Below are 7,893 nucleotides of genomic sequence, written 5' to 3' on the forward strand. Positions count from 1 at the left end.
AAATATTATTTCTATAAAAAATTTTCTCAAAATTTTATTTCTGTGGAATTTTTTCTCAAAATTTTATTTCTATAGAAAAATTTCTCACAAAAATTTGTTTATAGAAACTTTTTCCAAAATTTTATTTTTATAGAGATTTAACAAAAAAGATTACTAATTTGGGTAGAATTCTACCAACTGTGGCAACCGTGGTGGTAATACAAATTTATATTCTAAGTTATATACGTTGCATATTCATGTTTTAAGATAATAAAGTACTTAGAACCATTTTTGTTTTGTAAAATCTTTTAAATTTAACGAAAAATATAGTAAGGAAAATTGTTTGGGAATGTATGGGAAAGTAGGGAACTGTTTTTGTCCTTGTAGGGTAAACCGAACATATTCCCTGGCAACATTGACTATGAGCTATAGTCAGATTGACACAAAGCACCCATAGACATGTACCCCTTAATTTTCTTAAATATGCAACTACGGTTTATCTCCCAGACCTATATGTTACCCCACAAATGCTTATGATTACTAATTCTGTAATGGTGGTTTAGGGTATGATATAGTCGGCCCCGCCCGACTTTCTACTTTACTTACTTGTTCTTATTGATTTAGTTTTCACTTTAGCGATTTTAGCGGCTAAACACGAACTTAGTAGCCACCTTTAACGATGAACGCTTCCATTAAGGTTCATAAACAGGTGATGGCTTCGTCAACTTGCACTGTTAGAAAAATATGTTTTTCATATGTTCCCATATAAACAAAATGTGTTTCGGGCACAATTTTTAAACACAATATATTTAAGTGCAAACATGTAATGTTCCTAAACTAAAACTAAATGTTTGGGACACATATGTTAATATGTTAGAATATATTATGTTTGGGGCATGAATGTTTTATAAAAATAATATGTGTGAATGTAAACATATATAAATTTACAAATTTCGAGTAAACATATATATGTTGTGATATTTTATTCAGAGAGCGACAGAGAGAGAGAGAGAGAGAGAGAGTATAGAGAAAGAAATAGAGATGGAAACCGGGAGGGTTGACGAAAGATATCAACATAACACAGCGCAAGAATCAAAAGAGAACAATTTCTGTGAAACCGCTTGTATGTTGTTTCGGAAAACTGTTTTATGATAAGGCCAAAAATTTGATATGCTTAAGTCTAAATATTATTTAATTTGAATAAAGAGAATAGACATTCGGAACCAAGAGAATAGACATTTGAAAACAAACAGCATATGTTTTCGCCTTGAGAGCAGCATTTTATGTATGTGTGGACATGTGTTTTGTTTATCATTTTGGCATTATGGGCACAATTTTTTTCTTCGTTCGTTAAAAGAAATCAGGGGTCTTCATAAAAATAACGAAAGGGCACTATATTCATTTTAGAGTTGGGACAGTAAAATGATAAAACGAGGAAATAGTGAAAAATTAAACAGTAAAATGTATAAAAACAAAATTTAGTTCCTCTTTATTAATAAGTAGTCCAAGAGGATTTGACGGACACCTTCAAATATAAAAGCGGGCATTAAGTTCGAGTTTGCAGCTAAAACAATTTAAAAAGTTTATTTTCTTTAAAATGAATTATTAAAGAAAAATAAAAGGCATTTTAGAGCGATGGTGTTAAATGCTAGTAAAAACCTGTTCACGCCTAACTAAATTTATGTTTATATTATAAAATTATTTATGTATGTTTATACTCGACTCCACGTTCTTCTTTTGTTAGTTTTTGAATTCCTTCCAAATTTAAAAGTTTTGTACCAAAAACCGTTTTTGTTACAAAATTGTTATTGCAAAAATAACAATAACAAAAAATAATATTTTATCCAAAAATCAGTCAATTTCGTTTATATCAAGCACTGTTACTGACTATAAATCTTTAATAACCCACATTTCGAAGTTTCATTATAAAACTTTAATATAGTATAAATATAAATGTGTAAATTAAAAAAAAAAGTGTTCGGTCGGAGCAGGGATTGAACCCACGACCCTTTGCATGCAAGGCAGACATGCTAACCACTGCTCCACGTGGCAAACAAATGTATGTTTCTGTTAAATAATGTTATGTTTGTATGGGCTCGTGGGCGCTGCAAACTATGCTATATAAATGTATCTTATAAGGATAATTATCTACTGGTGACTATAACAGCTACGTAGCCCAGTGGATAGTGTGTTGGCTTACGGTTCGATTCTCCGTGCAGGCGAAAGGTAAAATTTATAAAAGTGAATAATTTCTTCAACATTATTTGTATTACAGAAAAAGGTGCCAAGAACTAAAATATTTCGTGGAAGTGAAAATTACGAGTATGTTAAGGAATGAGCACAATCGTCTTTGGGAAAAATTCTTCCAAGCATACCATATTTTTGGGCTCAAAATGCTTCCAAACATATAATATGTTCACATAAAACAAACATATTAATGTTTCGGCAGTATCCAATAATATATGTGCTTCCTGCAAAATATGTTTGGAACATATGTTAAAGAAGCGATTTTTTTTGAGGGTGTGGTGCCTCTCAATATTTTCTAACACAAAGATCACTTGCAGTGCATACGCGGATTCATGTATATAAATGTAGGATTACATATTATTACAATACTTATAGCCTACTGGACAAGAAGATTAAGGAAATTAGTACTATTAAATTACTGAAAAGAACTTGTTCAATAAGCTCGAATAAGTATTGTAATAATATGTAGTTTAAATGACTTGGACATTAAACAGTCCTGCATTGGTGTCAGGCTAACATAAAAATAGTAAATGTAAGATTTTTATTCCGGAATATCATCAAAAACTGCTTTGCAACTGTTACATTCACAACAGTTTTTAATGTTTTAGAAAAATGTCGTCTAGTGAAGAAAATAACATAAAACCATTCCAACAAAATTTAGAAAATAGCCTTTTTGACCAAATTGGCTCACTGTTGACATAAAGGGTTGGCTAGAGGCGGTCGAAAATGACGATTTTAAATACCAATGCTTGTGGAAAGTTCGTAAATTGTAGAAATCTGACCTGAAGAAACACGCGGCCATTAAAGTTCACAAGAAAAATGTTGGTAGTGTTAAAAATGAGCAATGATGTTGCAATGATCGAAATCCGAATAAAAATGTGATATTATTGAACATTTGGTCCTTTTATTGACGGATATAATCCCTGACTATTAATTTTAAAGAAATTGAATTCAATATAAAATATTTGTTATTTTCTTGCCAAATTTGTTTGAATTTAGTACCGTAGGGGAAAAAATTTTGGGCGTAGGGAAAAAAAGGGAATTGTTAGGAGCCACGTAGGGAATTTTCAAAAAACTTCCTGGCATCACTGAGTAAGCTCGACCAGGCCGAATCTTAAATACCCACCACCATGAATAAAATATAATAGTTTCCTTTGAAAATTTTAGGGGGGTTTGATGACAGATATTCTCGCAAGCAGATCAGTTCAACCAATACGCTTCCCGATGATAAATTTAAAAATTTTACCTATGAAGACTAGATCAGATTCTGGATTTATAAGAACCATTTTTGTTTGAGTTTAGAGGAATCATAAATATCTCTCGTAGTTGTGCAAGAAAATGATGAAATAACGCCTCGATTTGAAATCTAAAATCTGTAGATTTTTACCCCCATTATTTAAACGATTACGAGAAGTCAAATCTGCTTGAACATTCAGTTTCAAGCAGTTTTCATGATCAGTGCATCTTCTGTGTTCTTCGGTCTAAATGTGTATTTTAGACCCACGTATTTGTGGGTCTAAAATACATTTAAAATTTCAGGCAAATCGGATAAAAACTACGGTTTCTAGAAATCCATGGAGCTCAATCGGGAGAACGGTCCTATGGGGGCTATGCCAGAAACATGGACGGATACACACAATATTCTGTTCTAGAATCTAGACCTCAAATCGGAGGGCCCGTTTATAAAGGGGTATATCAAAAACTGTACCAATACACAATATATTCGGTACACCTCTTTATAGTCCTAAAATACCTCTAGAATTCCATTTTCACGCAAATTGGATAAAAACTATGGATTCTAGAAGCCCAAGAAGTAAAATCGGGAGACCGATATATATGGGGGCTATATCATAACATGGACCGATACTGACCATTTTCGGCACACCTCTTTATGGACCATTAAGATCCTAAAATATTTCTAGATTTCCATTTTCACGCAAATTGGATAAAAAATACGGTTTCTACAAGCCCAAGACCCAAAATCGGGAGGTCGGTTTATATGGGGACTATATCAAAACATGGACCGATACTCACCATTTTCGGCACACCTCTTTATAGTCCTAAAATACCTCTAGATTTTCAATTTCAGACAAATTGTATCAAAACTACGGTTTCTATAAGCCCAAGACCACAAATCGGGAGGTCGGTTTATATGGGGGCTATATCAAAACATGGACCGATACTCGCCATTTTCAGCACACCTCTTAATGGTCCTAAAATACTTTTAGATTTCCACTTTCAGGAAAATTGGGTAAAAACTACGGTTTCTATAAGCCCAAGACCGCAAATCGGGAGGTCAGTTTATATGGGGACTATATCAAAACCTGGACCGATATAGCCCATCTTCGAACTTGAAGTGCCTGCATATAAAAGACAAGTTTGTGCAAAATTTCAGCACAATTGCTTCATTATTGAAGACTGTATCGTGATTACAACAAACAGACGGGCATGGTTATATCGTCTTAAAATTGCTCCCTGATCAAGAATATATATACTTTACGAGTATATAGTCGGAAATTGATATTTCAATGTGTTACAAACGGAATGACAAACTTATTATACCCCCATCACCATTCTATGGTGGTGGGTATTAAAAAATAGATTCATCAAGTTTTTGACCAACAAGCCGATTTTTGCCCTTTTTGGCAAAAAGTCGAATAATCGAAAATTCGATTTTCAACTTTTGTATCCCTAATTCAATATGGTCCCTAATGACCATAGGAGCACTCAATACTTTTGCATGTATATTCACTTACCATATATGGTATATCCCTTCCATATCCTAGCTGTCTGTCTGTCAGTTAGTTAGTCTATATGTTCCTTCCGTTCCATTCATTCATCCATAGTCAATTGATTACTTTGCAATTTACGCATTTCATTGAAATGCATTGCAATGAAATGCATTTTGACTAATGATTTCAATGACCACAAAACAGAAATGGAAAATGCACAAAAATAACGAAAACCGAAACAAAAAGAAAGTCCATAAATTGAATACTTCAATACAAAATGATTTCTGATTGATAAAAAAAGCAAAACTATATGCATGTCCATAATTAATTCTAATGGGGTAAGGATCTTGGTATAGTTTCCTATAAACATATAAAGGTATGTACTAGAGGTGTAAGCGTGACAAAAAATTTGTAGTGACATACAAAAATGCTCGTGACTTGTGCAATTGAGTCGTGAGTCGACAAACTGGCTATCATAGAAGTGATAAAAAAAAGCCCGGGCCGAAGTTCATATACTCTCAAACAAAAGTTAGTTTGAATCCAATGATTTTGTTCTCGATTTAAGAATTTTGGTACTGATTCCCAACCAAAGATAAACATATTTTAAGAAACCAATTCAAAGATCTCAGTCAATTTAGAAATCCTATCTTTAAAATAGGAATGTTTTCCGTTACGTTAAGGACATTTAAAAATAAAAAATAAAACAAGGTGTATAAACTTAAAATACGTCTGTTCCAAAGAAATGTCCCCATAATATTATGGTGATAACCTCTCGAAAATATCAAGCAAATCGAGTCAGCTGTGGCGATTTTAAACAAAATCGAAGGCATATATTTTTCGTTACATAAACAATAAAATGATGGTAACCCCGGGCTAAATAAATTGGACCGGTATCTCACAGAACATGAATACATGGTGCCAAATTCTAAAAGGATTCGATACCTAATGGACATATTGTAGCCATATTATGATATATCAGATACGTAGGGTAGTTGCATTTAAATCAAAACCGATATGCCTTTAACATATGAGTTTTTGATGTCTGCTCGGGCAGAGGGACCACCCCTTGCCCGACTTTTTGATAAGTGAATCAAAGTTCTCCGGCATGCTCGAAATTTTCAGGAAAGGTTTGGGGTGACATCAAGACATAGATCCGATACTTATTTCGATTTTTGGTCGGGAAGAGTGACCTCACCCTTGACTGACTTTGTTTTTAAGTACAGTGAAAAAAGCAAACTTCTAAGATTTGCTTGAAATTCACAGAGGACGTGTGAGGAGGTTATTAATTTAATATGGCTTTTTAAAGAATTATTCTAAAGTTCTCCGATTTGGTTTAAGGTTTCGAAGAAGGGTGGGGCGACAGACAAACTACGCTACTTTATTTTTCGATATTTTGGTCGGTAAATACAGTGGGAAATCTAAACTTCTCAGATTTACTTGAAATTTACAGAGCACGGGGGGTAGTTATGAAATCAATATGGGTTAAATGATTTTTTGATATTTGAACGGGAAGGGAGACCTCGTCTTTGCCCGACTTTTTTAAAGTACAGTTTTAATCACTTATTGGTTTTACTTGACATTTATAAAGGATGTGGGGGAGGCTGTGAAATTAACATAGTGTAGTGCTTTCTTACTTGTTATACATTATAAATATTTTTATCAAGTCGTTAAGCTATGTATTTGATCCGCCAAAGCTAATTTCTCATCAATAATACCGAGGTTGGAGGCTGCGAGGTGCATTTGGATGGTTGGTGACAGTTTTCGTGTCCATAATTTTTCTAGCAATTCGTTGCCGATTAAGGAATCACTTACACTAAGAGCGCTAAGATCACGGAAGAACTCAGATGGTTTACGGTCTCCTATATCGGAACTATTTATTATTTTTTCTAATCTTAAGTCTTCACCTAATAAGAAACGTTTTAGTATGACTTTTTTGATATGGTTATATCGATTGCTTTGCGGCGGTTTGTGGATAATGTCTCTGATTTTGATTTTGAGGAAGGTGGCTGATGTAGTGCTTTCTTACTTGTTATACATTATAAATATTTTTATCAAGTCGTTAAATAGTTCAAAAATCAATCAAATGAAACATTGTCAAAAAGAAAGAAAAAAAAAATAATTTAGAGATTCAGATGTAGATACTTGAATAAAGCAGTTATTTGAAGCTTGTTTTGTACGTCTTGTGTTTTGCTATATACCGCGTACAGCTATCGACTTCAATAGGGTACATGATTTCTCCCTTCCCCAACATTTTGGAATTTGGAGAAAAGTTCCCCGAGATTTTTCAAAATGTCAGTAAAGTTTGGGGATGCTATCTAGAAAACAATCCCCTACCTTTTTTGCGATATTTGGACGGAGAGAAGATATCCCCCCCATTACCCTAGTTTTCCGACTTTTTTAAGAATTATTTAAAAGTTCTCCGATTTGGTTTAAGGTTTCCAAGAAGGTTGTGGTGACGTTTAGACAAACTACGCTACTTAATTTTTCGATATTTGGTCGGTAAATACAATGGGAAATCTAAACTTCTCAGATTTACTTGAAATTTACAGAGCACGGGGGGAAGTTATGAAATCAATATGGGGTAAATGATTTTTTGATATTTAAACGGGAAGGGAGACCTCATCTTTGCCCGACAGTGTTAATCACTTATTGGTTTTACTTGAAATTTATAAAGGCTGTGGGGGAGGCTGTGAAATTAACATAGGGTACATGATTTCTCCTTTGGACGACATTTTGGAATATGGAGAAAAGTTCCCCGAGATTTTTCATAATGTCAGTATTTGGACGGAGAGAAGATCTCCCCCATTACCCTACATTTTGAAATATGAAGAAAAATTACCCAATTTTTTGGAATTTTAAGGGAAGTTTGAGGTTGGTCTCTGGGGAAAAAAACATCTAAAATTGTTCGATATTTGATCGGAGAAAGAGACTTTTC

The sequence above is a fragment of the Haematobia irritans genome, chromosome 1 (assembly GCF_050003625.1).
Source record: "Haematobia irritans isolate KBUSLIRL chromosome 1, ASM5000362v1, whole genome shotgun sequence".
Lineage (NCBI taxonomy): Eukaryota > Metazoa > Arthropoda > Insecta > Diptera > Muscidae > Haematobia > Haematobia irritans.